At 38.3% G+C, this 17,763-nt stretch overlaps 1 pseudogene across 1 annotated transcript; it reads left to right on the forward strand.

Moving 5' to 3' along the window:
• The first annotated feature begins 1,483 nt into the window (after positions 1-1,483).
• LOC100957091 lies at positions 1,484-1,961 on the forward strand (annotated as a pseudogene). Its single transcript, XR_001161090.1, has one exon. The product of XR_001161090.1 is annotated as a 40S ribosomal protein S17 pseudogene (transcript).
• Positions 1,962-17,763: the final 15,802 nt, after the last annotated feature.

A 17,763-nucleotide genomic window follows, 5' to 3' on the forward strand; every position in this document is an offset into this window, starting at 1 on the left:
GGATAAGCCTTGTCACCTGATTGACAGAATAAGAATGTGCAGGCTGATCAGGCTTTTGGCAGATGACCTTTTCCAATCGTGTCCAGGTATTATCTCCTCCTGTTCAGGTTCACGAACCATTTCTTCATACTCTTTATTGTCCAATGCAATATTTCTGGCTAATTTCCTATCTTCCACTGAGAGAAAAAGGCATTAATATCTTAATTATGCACAGGCTCATGACTCTTTGGAATCTGCTTATATTGAAAAATATAGATCTTGCCTCTGAAGTTCCGTCATACCATGTATTTAATTTTGGTTATTGCTCCTGACTGCATCATCCATATTGTCTCCCACGATTACTGGCTAAAAAAGACTCTCTGAAATATTGTTTCTATGCAGCCTTGGTAATGAACAGAAATGTAAGCTTTACCCAGAATATGCAGAAAAATGTGAACAATTCATTTTTCACTCATGTCAAATTTACCATTTTGAATTTTATAGTGTAAACCTAGAACAATGAGACTTCTAACAATGTTTCCTCTTGGACTGTTTAGACCAGTGGTTCTCAACCTGTGGGTCACGACCCCTTTTTTCCATTTATTTGTAGCAACAGGGCAATTAGGAAGGTTGAGAACCACTGCTTCAGTCTATGATTACTGCCTTCCTAGAATGTGGTCTCTTTAAGTGTTGACTGTCTCTTTCTTCTACACACTGTGACCAGCAGAGAGAATAGATGGAGGATTTGCAGGGTAATGGGATAAGAGAGCAAGAGAACTGTCCAATTTGTGCAAAGAAATCCATCTCATAAAAACATGGCATTACCATAGTGATCACTGCAAGTGTGGATATAGACCCAGAGCCCTTAGAATAGATATGTGTGACGGAAACCCAGAGGGCTGCTGGAGACATGAATGGAGACTTCAGAAGGGGGAGATGACTGCTCTTCAGAGTCAGGAGCCAAAGGTACATAGGGTATAGCATGCCCTTTGGTGCTAGATCAAAGGTGCTAGATCTTCTCAGACAGAGATGGACGGGAGCCCATGCACTGGCCACACACACAGCAGGCCCAAGGTGCAGTGGTAGATTCCTTGTAGCCCATAGTCCTGAACTTGTCTTATATCAATGATAGAGTCAACCAACATCTGCTGCTTTTGGTGCCATCTGGCTACTCAATCTTGAGTGACCCTGCAAAAAAGAAATGCTGTGCTGACCACCAGGCGTTATCCACTCTCAAGTCTCCTGGCTGGGACTAGCTGGTGGGGGGAGTGGGGGTGTCACAGGATAACCCCATCACTGTGAGTCCCAGGAGTTCATGGATATTTGTTAAACCCACACCCTTGGAAGAGAGTTGGAGACTTCACCTAAGTAAGGAAATGTAGAATGAAGGTTTTGTTTTTCAGGATCTGATCGGAGAACCCTGCTTGGATGGCACTGATGATGTGCCCACAACTAGACTGTGCCCACTGCAGGCCTTAGAAAACTTAAAGAAAGACACTCCTGCTCTTTTGCCGAGGACCCGCCAACATGAGCCGCGTTCACACCAAAACCGTGAAGAAGGCGGTCCAGGTCATCATGGAGAAGTACTACATGCGTCTGGGCAACGACTTTCACACTAACAAGCGCGTGTGTGAGGAGATCGCCATCATTCCCAGCAAGAAGCTCCGCATCAAGATAGCTGGCTATGTCACACTCCTGATGAAACGGATCCAGAGGGCCCCAGTGAGAGGCATCTCCATCAAGCTCCAGGAAGAGGAGAGAGAGAGGAGAGACAGCTATGTCCCTGAGGTCTCAGCCCTGGATCAGGAGATCACTGAAGTAGATCCTGACACTAAGGAAATGCTGAAGCTTTTGGACTTTGGCAGTCTGTCCAACCTCCAGGTCACTCAGCCTACGGTTGGGATGAATTTCAAAACACCACATGGAACTGTTTGAATCTATCTTCTGTGTGCTGTAATATTTTAATAAATCTGGGACAACAACAAAAAAAAGAAAGAAAGAAATAAAGAAAGAAAGAAAGAAAGAAAGAAAGAAAGAAAGAAAGAAAGAAAGAAAGAAAGACACTCCAAGGTATGTAGAACTGGAAGTAAGCAGGTTTATTTGCTATTGACTGAATATTTTTGTCCCCTCAAAATTAATGTATTGATACTTAATCTCCCAAGTGATGACAGTTGGAGGTAAGGACTGTTAGGGGCAATTAGGTCACGAGGCTCCTCATAATTCACGTAAGGGATTATACTGTTGTTATAAAACACTCCCTAGGGAGTTAGTTCTCTTTTGCACTACGTAACAACAAAGCCAGAAGGTGCCACCTATGAGGGCAACAGCCCTCACCAGACACTGAATCTGGTGGTAACTTGATCTTGAACTTCTCAGCCTCCAGAATTATGAGAAATGAATTTCTGTTGTTTATAAGGTCCTCAGATTATGGCATTTTGTTATAGGATCCCAAACAGATTAAGACACTATACACATCTTGCAGCCACTATTTTAATATTACAATTCCAACTTTAAATGTTTTTCAGCCTCTAGACTGGAAAATCAATTTAATTTAATTTTTATGCTTTTTTCCTCTTTGAAAACATTTCAACAGTTAGAATTTAATGTTAATTGAAATTTTTTAGAATATCAATAATTCCTCAAGATATTATATGTTAATGATTTAAAAAAGACATTCTATGTCATTAGGATGAGAATAGAATCAGCATCTGAAGCTACTGTTTATAAATAATGTTTCAATGTTTCTCTCCCTGTTTCAATATGGGTACCTAATACTTCTATTTTCTAATTTTGTGTGAACGACTCAGGCAGTTTGTGGTTACTCGTTGAATTCTGTGGTTAATAAGTGAAATTTACTTATAATAGGTATATTAGACCAATCTGCATTTTTTGTAATAGTTTATTGTGATCACCCCCCTCATTTTGTTTGTTCCTCACAATAAGCTAAAAGGTAAACAGAGGCCACATAAGCAGCTCTTTTTGACAGATGAGGAAACTAAGGTTGTCTAAGGTTACATATTTGGTGTCACAGCCACAAACAGAACTGGGTTTGCTGAAGTCACGTGATGCTCTTGTGTTTTTGACAACTACCACGTACTTTCCCCGGCAAACCTATCATGATTTCCATGATATTTACTCTGAGTCCTTTTCAATGCTCACCATGTCAAAGAAGATAACATGTCATTTTTCTTTCTTTCTTGGCGCCTTTATTGCTTCAAGGGAATATAGTTTTAATATTCAATAGTAAATATTAAATACATCTATTAAGCATGATATGTGACAAGAAACCTATATCCTCCGTTCAGAGTTGTACTGTTACCCAACATTCTGATGTATGTGTCAATGCCGAGCACACATGGATGGATCCCCCTGCCAGTCACCTTTTAACTACTAAATTTTACAGCTTCTCAGGGCTGCAGGCAGGAGAATCTTGCTGCGTGTCAGATTTGATGTCCCCACGTCCCTTTCTTAACTCTGAATAAAGAACAAAAAGGATTAGTATCCTTATATGGTTGGTAACTGATAAGCAGAAGTCTGCTCCAAGTTTTCAAAAGAAGTGACGCTGTCACAACCTGCCCCCGGGGTTCCAGCAGGGCTTCCTGTCACTCTACAAGATCCCAGGGAACTGATCGGTTCATTATGATCGCTTAGGGGTGCTTGCCTGGTTAGGGGGCGACACACTGCAATGCGGGGAATGGCAAGAGGTCTGGAGTTGGATGAAATGGAGCAGACTCTCACTTTGCCGTTTAATAATTGTATGTTATGGTCAAGTCACTTGTTGAATGTCCATTTGTACTCACATTAATGCACTTTTATTTAAAAACAAAATTTCCCAAATGAAAATCATTTCACATTCTTCTTGAAATGACTTGAAATTTTGTTTTCTCTGACATTGTACTTTTATGATCAAAAGGTCCGAGGTTCTAACAATTTTATGATGGCCAAGTTTGTCTATAGAAGAGCAGGGGAAGGGCTAGTTCAATGCGTCCCAAGAACAGAAATTCAACATTCTACACAATTCCTTCTAGTTTTGTTCTCATTCCTTTTTGGTAATAAAAATTCAATTTGAAAAAAAAATTGAAATGTATAGTGTAGTATATAAGAAGAGACGTGGCAGGCAATGATATACATTAGAAAAACAATAGCTGAAAACCTGACTTTTACTTTTTTTGTTTGTTTAATAATGCTCATGGCCTTCAGCACTCCTCAGGGAAATGATGCCACTTGCCAAGGTCCTTGGCTGAAGCAGCGTATGATGAAAGTGTGGCAGGTCCAAACTGTCCTTACGGCCCTGTCTCTTCCTTACTTCCATCACACCACGGTGCCTAAATTGTATCTGAATTTATTAAAGAATGGAAGGAAACTGAAAGCAATGGAGAAAGAATTGCACGTGAGTACGTGTGATAGGACTTTCCTACAGACCTGAAGGGAATGCACCCAGGAATTTCCACCTCTCTTGCTGGGCCTCTTGGGAAGGTGTCCCAGTGTCCAGCTTCATTTTTTCCCCTGGATTAATAACACTTTCTCCTGTCAATCTTTTCATTTACTGTTAAAAACTGTATTCCTGGTCCCCAAGGGTTAGTCTTACCCTAGAATCTATTTCCCTCATTCTCAGAAGCATGAGGTCTGACAATTAAGATCACGAACTCATCTGAGAAAAGGAGCTCCAGACTTCAGTGCTGGCTGTCACCATGGTCACCTTTGAAGTGCTCCCCTTAGGAAGCTGTGCACCGACACCAGCACCTAGTCCACCCTTCAAAGCAATTTTCAAACTTATTTTCTGTAACCGCCATCAGAGCTGTCATTGTAGGAGGTCAGACAATTAAGTTAGAAGCAGTGCCATTGGGGCAGTGCCCTTGGCTAGGTGGGTAGGGTGCCGGCCCTATATACTGAGGGTGGCAGGTTCAAACCCGGCCCAAGCCACCTAAAAAAACAGCAGTGGCAACTGCAACAAAAAATAGTCAGGCGTTGTGGTAGGTGCCTATAGTTCCAGCTACTTGGGAGGCTGAGGCAAGAGAATCACTTAAGCCCAAGTATTGGAGGTTGCTGTGAGCTGTGACGCCATGGCACTCCACCAAGGATGACAGAGTAAGAAAAAAAAAGTGCCACATACTTCATTGATGAATATCACTACTGCTCCCCTTTGGAAGATTTACACCAATGCAAGTTCCTGTCTGCCCTTCAGAGCACTTTTTCTAGGATGAGTTTGTGAACTTAATTGTTAACCCCATTGATGTCCTTGGTCAGCATGACAAAAAGGAACTCTCATCCTCAGCCATTGCCAGCAATCACTGATGAGGCTGGACAGGCATGCACTCTGTCCAGTGCGAAGAAGTGCCCCAACCCAACTCCCCACCAGGCTTTTTATTGTGTTGCAGCAATCATTTACAATATAGCATTAGCTGACTTCTTATGATTATTTAGGACTCAAGGAAACTATGTCCCCACACGTGATGTATGGGTGGTCTTGCGTAATACCCAAGGAGAATAATATATAGGGGGTTGGACAAAGGTTCTGAGTTAGAATTAACTTTGAAAAGGAGACTTATATTGCAAGAAAGAGGAGATGTTGCCTTAAATCTCTACTGCTAATCTTTCCCTTCTAGTCCAAGCAGGGGCTTCCTAGAATCTAATCTTTTAACTTGTTCAAAACAGATTAAGCATTCTATTCTCGTGGCTGTATTCAGCTTTCAAGATAAGGAGCTGGCCTTTGCTGTGTGAACCCCTTACAAAGGCACTTGTCTGCTTTTTTTTCCCGTCTATAATTTTTTTACACTGTCCCCACATCTGACCTCATGTATCTTCCCTAGTGTGTTACAGTAATCCCAGGCAGGCTCAAGAATGTTCAGATTTGGCATTCACAATCCAAGCTTCATGGAAAGGTATAGAATGAGTGTGGCCTGACTAGGCCAGGGTCTAAAGTCTCCCCAGTGGTGTGAGGGGCAGATGGGTGTCTTTAATCTCAGTGTTCAGTGAGTAGCTATTGAATCACACACACTCACACACAAAAACCCATGCTGCTCACTTGGGCAAATATCAATGTTCAGTAAAGGTAAGATTAAGTCCATCTGGAAGAAGAGAAATAATTTCCTTGCCTACCTATCATTTTTAAGGTCACCGTTACCCAGAATTTGGCCTAGGAATGTTAATTCATCTATTTTGCTTCCACGTTTTTCAAACTGTGTCTCCTGAGGCTACTAGATATAAATAATAACTAATTCAGGTGTTTTTTGGTGACTGCTATCCTAGCTGTATGTGTCCAAATCAAGGTGGGCACGATATTGATACCGAATAGTGCACAAATCTCCTTTCCTCTTTTGGGGGTCAGAGAGTAGTAAGGGGCAAAGAATTTGGGAAAATGTTTCATTGTAGAACTGAATTTCTTTGGCTAATGCACATATGGGAGTAATGTTTGAAGTAAAGGCAAATAGAATTTAGTATTTTAGGACTATTAGAAGATGAAGCTTTGCTCCGTGGTTAGCACTGTAAGGGCTAATTTGATATTGACTTGTTTAGCTGTGCAACTAAAATTATCTTAACACAGGTGTAGCAAAGGAGTATACCAATAATATGTACTTTATTAAAGGATAAACTTCTCTTTAATTATAAATTTAATTATTAATAATAAAGAAGCAAATATTGTTCAAGACTACAAAAACTAGAGATTTTCTGTGAATCAACTATTTTACAGAGTATTTCTTTTTCATTCTTCTTGTAACCTTCTCTTTTATGGAAATATTACTGCTTAATTTGTTTCATTTTTGGTGTGCAAAAAACATGAAGAGAACAAGGATATTGACTATCTGATAAATGTCAGGGCAAATATAAGATGTAGTTACGGCATCAGATGATGTATAATTTTCCCATAACAAGTAATACAAATCCCCAAAATCAGGGCCCAATGAAATTTAAATTTTACACTTGGCACAAAGTTCCTTTGACAATATGTCATCCAGTAAATGTTTTTAAAAATGTAACATAAAGTGTAGCTAAATTTGAAATTTTCACCTTTATGTTTTATCCTAAATGCAGTTCAGACATAAACTGTTTTTTCCCTTTCCTTTCCTTCCCTCTGCCTTCCCTTCCTTCCTCTCCTTCCTTATCTCTTTCTCTCTCCTCTCCCTCCTCTCTCTCTACTTCTTTCTCTCTCTTTTTTATAAGCTATGGATTTTAGAAATTTATATATCTGTCATTCAGTGGTTGGGATAACTGTGCACATATTTTATCATCTCTTTTCTTGCATTAACGTTTTTTTTGTGTGAAAAGCTCTTGCCCTTTTAGGGATATATTTCATAACTGCATATAATTTTGAGTGTTCTTCACATAAGATTCTCAAATTTTTACTTTCTGGTCTAGTAGTTTACATATTTCAGCAGATGCTATTTTAAATGGTCTGGGCTTATTTATGGGTTGGAATGGTTTGGGTTTCTTGTACAAAGTAAATCACTCACAGCTACATCTTGTGAAAATGAATAAAAGACTCAAGTCCAATGTCTGTTCAAGCATGTACCCTATGCTATTCGTTAATGTAGCCAATTTATCCATGTTAAGCACCTATAAAGATGTTGGCATATAGTCAGAGCTCAAGAATTGCTATGCTCAAGGAGTTGTAACTTCCCCCTTCAAATAATTGTGAAATAATAATTTTGAAATGTTATAGTGGTTTTCAACCTAGGTATTATCTAGGGAACTTCAATATTTCACCTCGCCTAGGCTATACCCCTAACCAATTAAATCAGAAATTTTATGGGTGGGACTCAGACATTAATTTTTTTCCAGTGCTTTATTTTGAAAACATAGCAAGCCTATGGAGTATCCACTAGAATAGTAAATCAACACCCATATCCCTTGCAACATTTTGCTTAAGTTCTCTGTTCGTGTAAGTATTAGTATGGCTTTTGTGGAAACATTTGAGAATAATTTACTCTCCAATTATACAGTTTTATCCCTAAATATTTCTTATTTTATTTTATTATTATTTTTTATCAAATGGTAACTATGTACATTAATGCACTTCTGGGGTATCCCTAAATATTTCTGCATGTAACTGCTATGAACAAGGGTATTTTTCCGTTTGGATATAACATAATTATTGCCCTCAGAAAATTTAAAAGTTACATTATCATTGTTTAACAGGCAGTCTGTATTCAAAATTTTCTGCCCACTCCAATTACATACTTGATAGATTTTTAAAAAATCAGGATCGTCAAAAATCTCACATTGTATTTATATGCCATGTCTCCTTTTTCTTTTCTTTTGAAATAAAAATGTATCACCTTTATTTAATTTAAATGATTACCACGATCAATGTCACATAATGCAAATATGTTCATAATTTACATGATATTTTTATATTTTATTGGTTTTCTTACTTTTTAATTCGTAATTTTTTTAATTGACAAAAGTTGTATATATTTATCACGTACAACATGGCCTTCTGCATGACGTTCACGTTGTGGAATGGCTCGGTAGAACTTACTAATACACACATCATCTCACTTCCTGTGGTAAGAACATTTAAAATCCATTCTCAGCAATTTGAAGAATATAAGACATGGCTGTTAACAATAGTTGCTACATTTTGTAACAGACCTCTTAACTTACTCCTCCTACCTAATTAAAATTCTGTATCCTTTGACTAACATCTGCCCAGCCCCACGCCCTTTCCGCAGCTGCTGGTAAACACCATTCTACTCTCTCCTATGTGGTCCAGTTTTCTGAGATCTTGAGATTCCACAAAGAACTGAGGTCATGTGGTATTTGTCTTTCTGGGCCTGGTTCGCTTAACCTAATGTTCTCCAGGTTCATCTGTGTTCTCTCAAGAGGCAAAATTTCCCTCTTTCTTAAAGCTAAATTGTTTTCCATTGTGTAAATATACCCGCCCATTCTTTATCCCTTCATCTGTCAATGAACACTTAATTTGCTTCCCTATCTTAGCTCCGGTGAATAGTGCTGCAATTAAACATGGGGGAGCAGATGACGTCTTCAACACACTGATTTCACATCCTTTGGATATATACCCAGTGGTAGGATTGCTGGATCACATAGGTCTTCTATTTTTAATTTTCGGAGGTGCCTCCATACTCCTTTGAATAATGGCTGCACAAATTTGCTAGCAAGAGTTTCCTCCTCTCTCCATTCCTCCTCACAATTATCTTTCATCTTTTTGATAATAGCCATTCTAACAGGTTTGAACCCGCCACCTCTGGTATATGGGGCCGGTGCCCTACTCCTTTGAGCCACAGGTGCTGCCCCGTAAATAATATTTTTTAATTTTTCTTTTTCTAATAGCTTATTGTTAGCATATAGAAACACTATGTTGTTTTTTTATATGTTGACTTTGATCCCACTGGTTATTGAATTCATTAATTCTAACAGTTTTCTGGTGGAGTCTTTAGGATTTTCTGTGCATGAGTTCATGTTGTCAACAAACAGGGCCAACCTAACTTCACCTTACCCACTTCTGATGGACTTTTACTTTTTTTTCTTTTTTTGGCTGGGGCTGGGTTTGAACCCACCACCTCCGGCATAGGGGGCCGGCGCCTTACTCCTTTGAACCACAGGTGCCGCCCTGGACTTTTACTTCTTTCTCTTGCCTAACTGCCCTGCTGGCTGGGACTCCCAGTACCATGTGGCGTAGAAGTGGCAAAAGTGGACATCCTTGTCTTGTTCCCGATCTTAAACGAAAAGCTTTAATATTTTGTTAAGTTTCGATTTACCTCACCACAGTTTGAGGTGCTTCTGACTTTTAGCATTTTGGAAAAGATTTTTCTAAGACTGTCTCTTCTGGAAAGAATACTTTTCAAATTTCTTACATTGACACTCATGAGAGAACACAGTACCTGGGGCCTTATTGATTTTTAAATAGGATCTTGACTACGTGCCTGCCTCGTCATTGCTCCTTTGTCGCTTTGCCATGGCATGCTGGCCTCTACTTGTTCTTTGGCCTCAGTTTCCAGTTTGACTATGCTGCACCCCAGGCCCCAGCCATTCAGAGGGACTTTTCACACCGGAAATGATGTGACCCCACTTGACTGATGAACATCCGCATGGGCTCCAAATGCAGCTCCTGTATTGATCCTGTAATAACCAAGCCCTCAGCCCTTAATCCCCCCCAAGACCAGTGAGGAATGCAACAAACCCCTTACCTTTGAAAAGGAATTACTCCTAAGTCTTTTAGCCTCAGCCCCCACAGGGTGGAGAAGTTAAATGCTAACCATGACATACTTCTAAAGTGATGTATATTTTATACCTCATATTATACATTAAAAGTAGTCACAATGATTAAAGATTTTAAAACATTTTGTTTCTAAAAATTAACTCTCTTAGATCAACTTTTCTGTCTCCAGTACTATACTTATTAATCATTTGGAAAATTTTTCTTATATGAATCTTTGACAATTCTTGAAAAACCACAGCCACTACACATTTTGTAACTACAAAGTAGATTTTTATTACACTTGAGTTTAGAAAACCAACAAAAATTTATAGGCCAAATGAGTCTGCTATTGTTGATACTTAAAGTTAGATCCAGGAGATATATTGCCTTCCCAGCATTTTTACTGGGCCATCAGATTTTTATTAGCCTCATCCACTCTTTCTGATATCACAAAGTGTCGCTCTAGTGGCAGGCAAAATCATCCAGATGTTATGAGATCAGTCAATCAAATAAAGCACACATGCTTGTACATATGTGCATGTCAAGTCACATGCAGAATACACAAAACTACAAGCTCAACACTTGCCTTCAAGGAATGTGGAGTTTAATTGGGTTTATTAGTTACATTAAAGCTATTTAATCAGATGAGTGTAAGTGTAGTATACAAGAATATGAACTCTAGTTTATGGTAGGGTGGTATAATTATTTTTAGAGGAGTCAAGGAAGCCTTCTTAGTGGAGGTGACATTTGAGTTGAGAATTAAAGGACAGAGATTTAGATAGGCAACTCTAAAATAAAGCACTATGATGGAAAATTGTATGTGTCCAGTTGACTGTGACTAGATTTGTTTGATTGATTCATTTATCCACTTGGTCATTTAATTATGCATTAAACAACTATATTGAGCATCCGGTATATAACAGGTGCCCAAGCAGGCAGTAGAGTTAAAATAGTAAATGAAATGGGTGCAGTCTTGCCGTCATGGAATTATAATATGGCAGGATGAGGGGAGTGAGAAATGAGTCTAGAGCTTGACCATGGGGACTTGTAGCCTGTTGAAAAGTGTTATATTTATCCCAAGAGCAATAGGAAACAACTGAGGGTTTTAAGCCAGTTAGTGACATGATCAGATTTGTGTTTGGAAAATAATTTTGCTGGTAATATGGAGAATGGGTTGGACGGTGGTTATAGTGTATATGGATCTTAAAGCTTGTGTAGAATCAAATCAAAAGATGATGGTATTCTGGACCAAGACTACTGAGGTGGAGCTGGCGAGATACTAGAAGGTGGAATATACTTGGTGATGTATGAGAACGCGGAATGAGGACGAAGAAACGTCAAGCGTGACTCCCAGGTTTCTGGCTGGCACAACCAGATGGATGCTTGTCCTATCAAATGACAGAGAACAGCAGAACAGAAAAAAAATCAGATTATGTGTTCAATAACGCTAGGTTCCAGCTAAGGTATCCTCGGGACAGCTAGGAGATGCATATATTTTTACAGGTCTGAAAGCCTGTTGGTGGACCATATCAATAAACTAAGCAAGATAGCCCTAAACATTCAGACATTTCAGCATTGAAAAAATCTGAAGCAACTATTCATCTCTGTTTTAAAAGAAAATATTTAGAAAGTAAACCCTTAATCTCAACGAAGTGTTCAGAGGACATCTAACCTATGGTAGTTCTAAGCTTAACCTCATAAAATCCTCATAGAAAATTTTCTGCCTTTAAGATTTTCTCTTGATTAAATTTTCCTCATTTGGTGGTTTTAAATTAGGGCAACAAATTCTTTGATTCTCCCTTCAAAAGGTGGCACTTAATTCCTCTCTGTCTTGGATTTGTGATTCTCTTCTCGTGAATAGAATATAGCCTCAGTAATATTATGTTTTAGGGAATATTCTTAAATATATTTAGTAAATATGAATATATTCTCCTTAAATTTTGTTCATTTATCTAATGAATATATCTTTCTCAGTATTTAAAAAAATATTCTAACTTTTTTTTTTTTTTTGCAGGTTTTTTTTTTTGGCCAGGGCTGGGTTTGAACCCACCGCCTCCAGCATATGGGGCTGGTGCCTTACTCTTTTGAGCCGCCCGAAATATTCTAACTTTTAAAAGCTGAATCACAATACTGTTTAATCTCCTTAATTTTGATATATTGATTACATCCTTAGATATATTAGTTAATATATTTTCTATGAATATCATTTTAGGAGGCATTATGATATATTGTACAAAACTCTACAGCTTATTGGCTGTGTAAATTAGACAAGATACTCAACATGGTCAGGCCTCAGTTTCCTTCTTTGTAAATGGGGATAAAATAAGCATATACCTCATCAAATTGTTGTGAAAACAACTTATGTAAAGCATGTGAAATAGTGTCTGACGTATTTTAAACTGAAAAGATTCACTTTTGTTAAATATATTATAAATTTAAATATGTTATTTAAATTAAGTATATATTAAATAAGTTTTAAATTTTCTTAAAATTTTTTTTAGAACATGTGTTTTGGTAAATTCGGTAAGTCACTTTTGCCATTCAGCAGTTATTTATTAAGTTAATTGATTTTAGTAGATTTATTTTCTATGAATTCCAGTGCTCTTGGTTGATGATGATTATTTATTTATTATTTATAATTGGTGCCTTAACATTTTATTTCTCCAGAAACCATGCCCTAGATGCCACACATGATTAAGTATGCAATTACTATTTTGAACGGCAGTAATTAGTCTAAAAAGTCCTTGAAAATTAAGAAAAATGGTATTTAGTTCACACACGATTAGAAATCAGATTCATCCACCAACCAGAGAAAATTTCTGGGGTATTTTACGTCTCTAACTGAGAAATTAAATATTAAGAACATTTTCTTATATTATTGTCAAACTTGTTTTAAAATTACAGAAACAAATGTGGAAGGTAGTTGTAAAAACTGAAGGAATTTGTTGCAGGGAAAATGCGAGCTCTCAGGATGTTAAGTGACAATCCAGACGCACAAGAAGGATCTTTAACTCTGTCATACTATGCAGTGTTTCCTAATTGAACTCAAGGACAAACTTTTATCAGATTATTCTTTACACGGGGAAATTGAAATAAAGTTTTCTTCCTGGTTTGATTTGGTTGCTAGCCTAGTGAAGGCTGGGCATCACTTAGTAGTTAGTAGCTGAACAATTCAAGTGGCCTGTTTCGGATCCAAAAATACTCTAAAAGTTGGCAAAGCCACATTAACGGCACTAAGCTGTAGTATCTGTCTGCTTCTGCTAATCCCGAATCAGGGGATTTTTGCCTTGTAAAGGGCTCAGTAAATCATCTAGCCCAAACCTTCAGTTGAAGCTATTTAAGGGAAGTTGTCTGAGACTTCAAAGGCTTCATAAAACTGCCTATTTTCTTGGACTACTTATTGCAGCTAAATCCTCCAAGGCTTTCCAATGTACCCGTGTACTGAAGAAATTATTCAGTTTGCTGAAGGTCCCTTTTTAAAATGTGGCTTTGGGCTACTTGGAGAGAAAGAAGAGGGTGAAGGCAAGGGAGGGCTGGAGGAAGCCCTCATGTGAGTTGCCCTTGGCTCTCGCCCCGCTGTGGTTGGCGTGTGCAGGGACACTCTTACACACATTGACCAGGAACCTGGCACAAGGACGTGATGCTACTACAGATTCTTCCAACTCATGTAATTGTTTGTGATTTTTCTTTAGCCTTTTTTATTTACAGGAAACATTGGGTTTGAGGAATTTTATCTGAAGACGTTCATGACCTTGCTATCACGTATTTACAACTAGCTAATATTTACTACTGTAGGTAATGCTTGTCAAGGCTCTGGCTTTGCAATAGTGTCGCATTTTAAGAACACACTGAACAGGCATTGCAGTCTTTTCTCACACATCCCTCCTCTTCTCTAATCTCTTGGTCTCCCAGAATCCACTCTCTCCCACGCTGTGCTTTCCCGCATAGACCTGGGCAGACCTTTCACCAACTCACCACCACATGCAGCCTCCTGAGAATCAGTGTTCATTTTTGGATTTTACTCTTTCCCTCGAGATTTGCCTGAGTGGGTTTATACCACCCCTCTCATTGTCTCTCTCTCAAGAGAACAGGGAAGAGGAAATACCAAATGGGGATGGGGAGTGAAGGTGGTGAAGGAAAGGATAGAGAAGGAAAGGATACAAAAAATCCCACAGGTGAGTTTTTGTCCTATCGAATACATAATATATCAAGCGTTACTTCACTGCACACGAAGTCTCCCCAGACAGTCATGCTGTCTGTGTATCATAGACTGACATTTGAACCCATCAAACAGATCACAAGTTAATTCAGCCGCTTGGGATTCATAAAGGCCCTGGTTGGTCAAACACAGAGTTGATATCTCATCAGAATGAAGTTAAGAAATTATACCTTGGTAAATTGTCTCTCTAGTTCAAGTCTAATAATAGAATGAGATGGTCATACTCGTCTAAGAAAAATGGTGGGGATTAGGGAGACAATACCACAAAGAGCTGTAACCTTGCACTAGGTTATAGGGCATGATCTTGGGAGAACGCTCTTGTCCTCTTGTCTAGTTGGCCCTGTCTTTGGCACTGGAGTGCCAATGGTGCATTTTGGAGAGCTGCCAGGGGTCACAATTAAACAGACGATTTTGAATATCACTTTCCTCTTTATATCAGGAATAACTAGGTAGCTCCTGCAATGCCTGCGGATTGGATCTTCATTCCATTTACAACTATCTTCTTAAAATTTTAGGAAAAGAATCTTTTAGTTTTGGATCACTGGGAAGATAGTGACTCTCTAGAAAAATGCCTAGGAAAAAAAAGAATTGAAACTAGTATGTGTATGATCAACAGCAATTTACTCTTTTCTTCTATATAATTCGTTCAAAGTGAATTTTAATTTTTCTTAGCTATCTTAGATACGTGTAAGAGTGTCAAAACTGATGATTGCAAGCATTTGAAAAGTGAGATTCAGCAGACAATCTGAGTATGTTTTAGGAGGAGAATCTGTAAGCACATTCCTGTTTTGTGACACTTCCTGAAAGCAGTCCAGAAACTAATGGATGAATGTCAGTTCTCAATGATATAGGACTTGAGAAAACTTGCTTCTGTTTTTATGTATCCTATAGATAAATTGATGTTAAAGTTTTGGATGGCATTCTGGTGATTGTATTATGTCGAGAGGCTACCTAAAACAACTTTTTAAATTAATATGGTTATGTGAGGAGGTGCTCTTTATGCAGCAATATTCAGGGACCACACTATTATAATTCAAAAAGAGGACATAACGTATGCATGTTATAAAGCAGTTACATGTCATGTAGTATAGTTTGTGTAAGAATAAAGGAAATTAAGTGTCCTTGAATAGAGTTTTTGAACATGGTCTTGATACCAAGCTATACCCTTTAGTACATCTGGTTCATAATAAGTGCCTTTTGAGTTATGGTGTAATAAATGTTCAACATAGTGTAATATATTTTATTTTTTACAATCTTGTTGCTGAGTTAGTTGCATAATTATCTGCTATGACTGCAGCTTTTTTAGATCATAGAGTCGAGAATTTGGTAGACATTGTCTTAGATTTTTGCCATACTAAGTCTTGTATAGTCAATTCAATTTAGCAAACATTTATGGAACACATGTTCAATGCCAGAAAAACAGTAAAACAAAAAACAGGCGAGGAATTGATTATTTGATGTCATTTGCACATGCGACAGTAGAATTGTGCTTTTAACTGCATTGAATCAAATTTGGTATTATCACTTTCCAAGGTTGTGTTAGTTTTATAGAGCCAGGTTGGGTCTTGGAGTGGGTTGTTCAGATGTCCAGGAGGAAGCCGACCTTCGCGGCCTGTGGTTCTTCCCACCACTTGCCAGCTTTCTTTTTATTCACTCATGACGATGCTCTTATTTGGCAAGTTGGCCGGTTTTACATCTCAGCCTGACACTAGCACCCAGGACCCCAGCATCAGTCTTCCATACACTGGTTCTCAGAATCTACAAAGCCACTTCCCTGATCGTATTGCCAGCTAGGGACTCTGCCTCTCCAAAAGGAACGCAGGGCTCTGTTGCTGACCCAGCATGCCCTGGGATGCTGATCTGCCAAGCCCTGTCCTGTCCAGGCCTGACACATTATGTTCTCTTTTGCAATCACAAGTGTGACTTGGAAATTGGTGTTTTTGCATACTTGTACGTGTGAATGCAGAACCTTGTAGCCACTAGCACAAGTGCACATAGCAGTTTTAGGGGACTGCTCTGCTCTCCATTTCCCCGAAGTAACCACCATGTAGAGTTTCTGAGAAATGCTGTATGCAGCAGGATGATGTACCTGTTTTTGTCTCCTTTGTTTCCTATTCTTATGCCATGCTGTGATGTTGCCCTTCTTGAGAGGCAATGATGCCAGATAGTGGGATGGACTCGCTGATCACAGGGTTAGGAGGAAGTGGTTTCCCTAGCAACAATAGCCATGCAAGGGGAGCCACACACTTATCCACCACTCACAGCTCTTTTCCTCTGGTTTAAATAACACAGATAGAAGATTTGAATGTTAAGTACCTGATTCAGATTCATTTCTAGTGGATAGAATTACAGCAAATAAGCACTGTCTAACAAGAATTTGGAAAGTTGACGAGAGTGCAATATCCTTTTGTTAACAGGCACCTCCCAAACTATCTGTCTCTTATTAGCGTGTCATTACTTTTGTGCTTTTCATTTGGTGACGTGGAAATGGTAATGTCTCTCAAGGACAAAGCAAGTAAAAAACTTGCAGAAGCCAGATTTTTAAAAATTTATAAGAAAATGTTCTATTATATCTTTAACGTTTTAAAACTATCTTTATTACATCAGTAACTAAAAAAGAATCTGTAGATCAAGTTATATGATAAGAAGACAAAAATATCATCCAAGTTTAAAAATGTCATCTGGGTTCTTTATACCAATTTTATTTTGAAGATTCAAAATTTTTCTTTCCTGAATTCTTTGACTGTTTTGTTGTTATCTTGACATTAGACATTTAATGCTCTGATGTGACTATTAGCTATTGTTTGTTAAGTGGCAAATTGCATGCTGGATGCGGCTGTCCATATTTGCTGAGCAGGTGTTGCAGCACGTACCATACCTCCTACTACACAACCAGGCACAATTTTGGTATCTTTGTATTGCATACAAAGTAAAAAAAGTCACGATCTCTGAAGACATTTTCTAAACTACTTCTTCTCAACACCAACCCATCTCTACAAAGAGTCCTTGTCCATTTTTTTTTGCAGCTTTTGGCCGGGGCCGGGTTTGAACCCACCACACCTGGTATATGGGGGCAGGTGCTGCCACCTTGTCCATTATTTTTAAAAATTTCCTGACTTACTCATAGTTTGTAAAACCCAAAGTACTGAATAAATAGTTGTACATTCTTAAAATAAAATTTCTAATCTGACCAAAACTAGGTAAACATATATAGAATAATGCTACCTGATAGAAATATGATTATTTGTAAATATAAGCCACCTATGTAATTTTAAAATCTCTAATAGCCACTGTTATAAAAAGGAAAAAAGAAATAGGCAAAATGTTAATAGTATCTTTTTAAACAAACGTGTCTAAAATATTTTCATTTTCACATATGAAAATATAAAAATGCTGAATGAGATGT

This window comes from Otolemur garnettii, unplaced genomic scaffold (assembly GCF_000181295.1).
Source record: "Otolemur garnettii isolate 467f Iridium unplaced genomic scaffold, OtoGar3 scaffold00017, whole genome shotgun sequence".
NCBI lineage: Eukaryota > Metazoa > Chordata > Mammalia > Primates > Galagidae > Otolemur > Otolemur garnettii.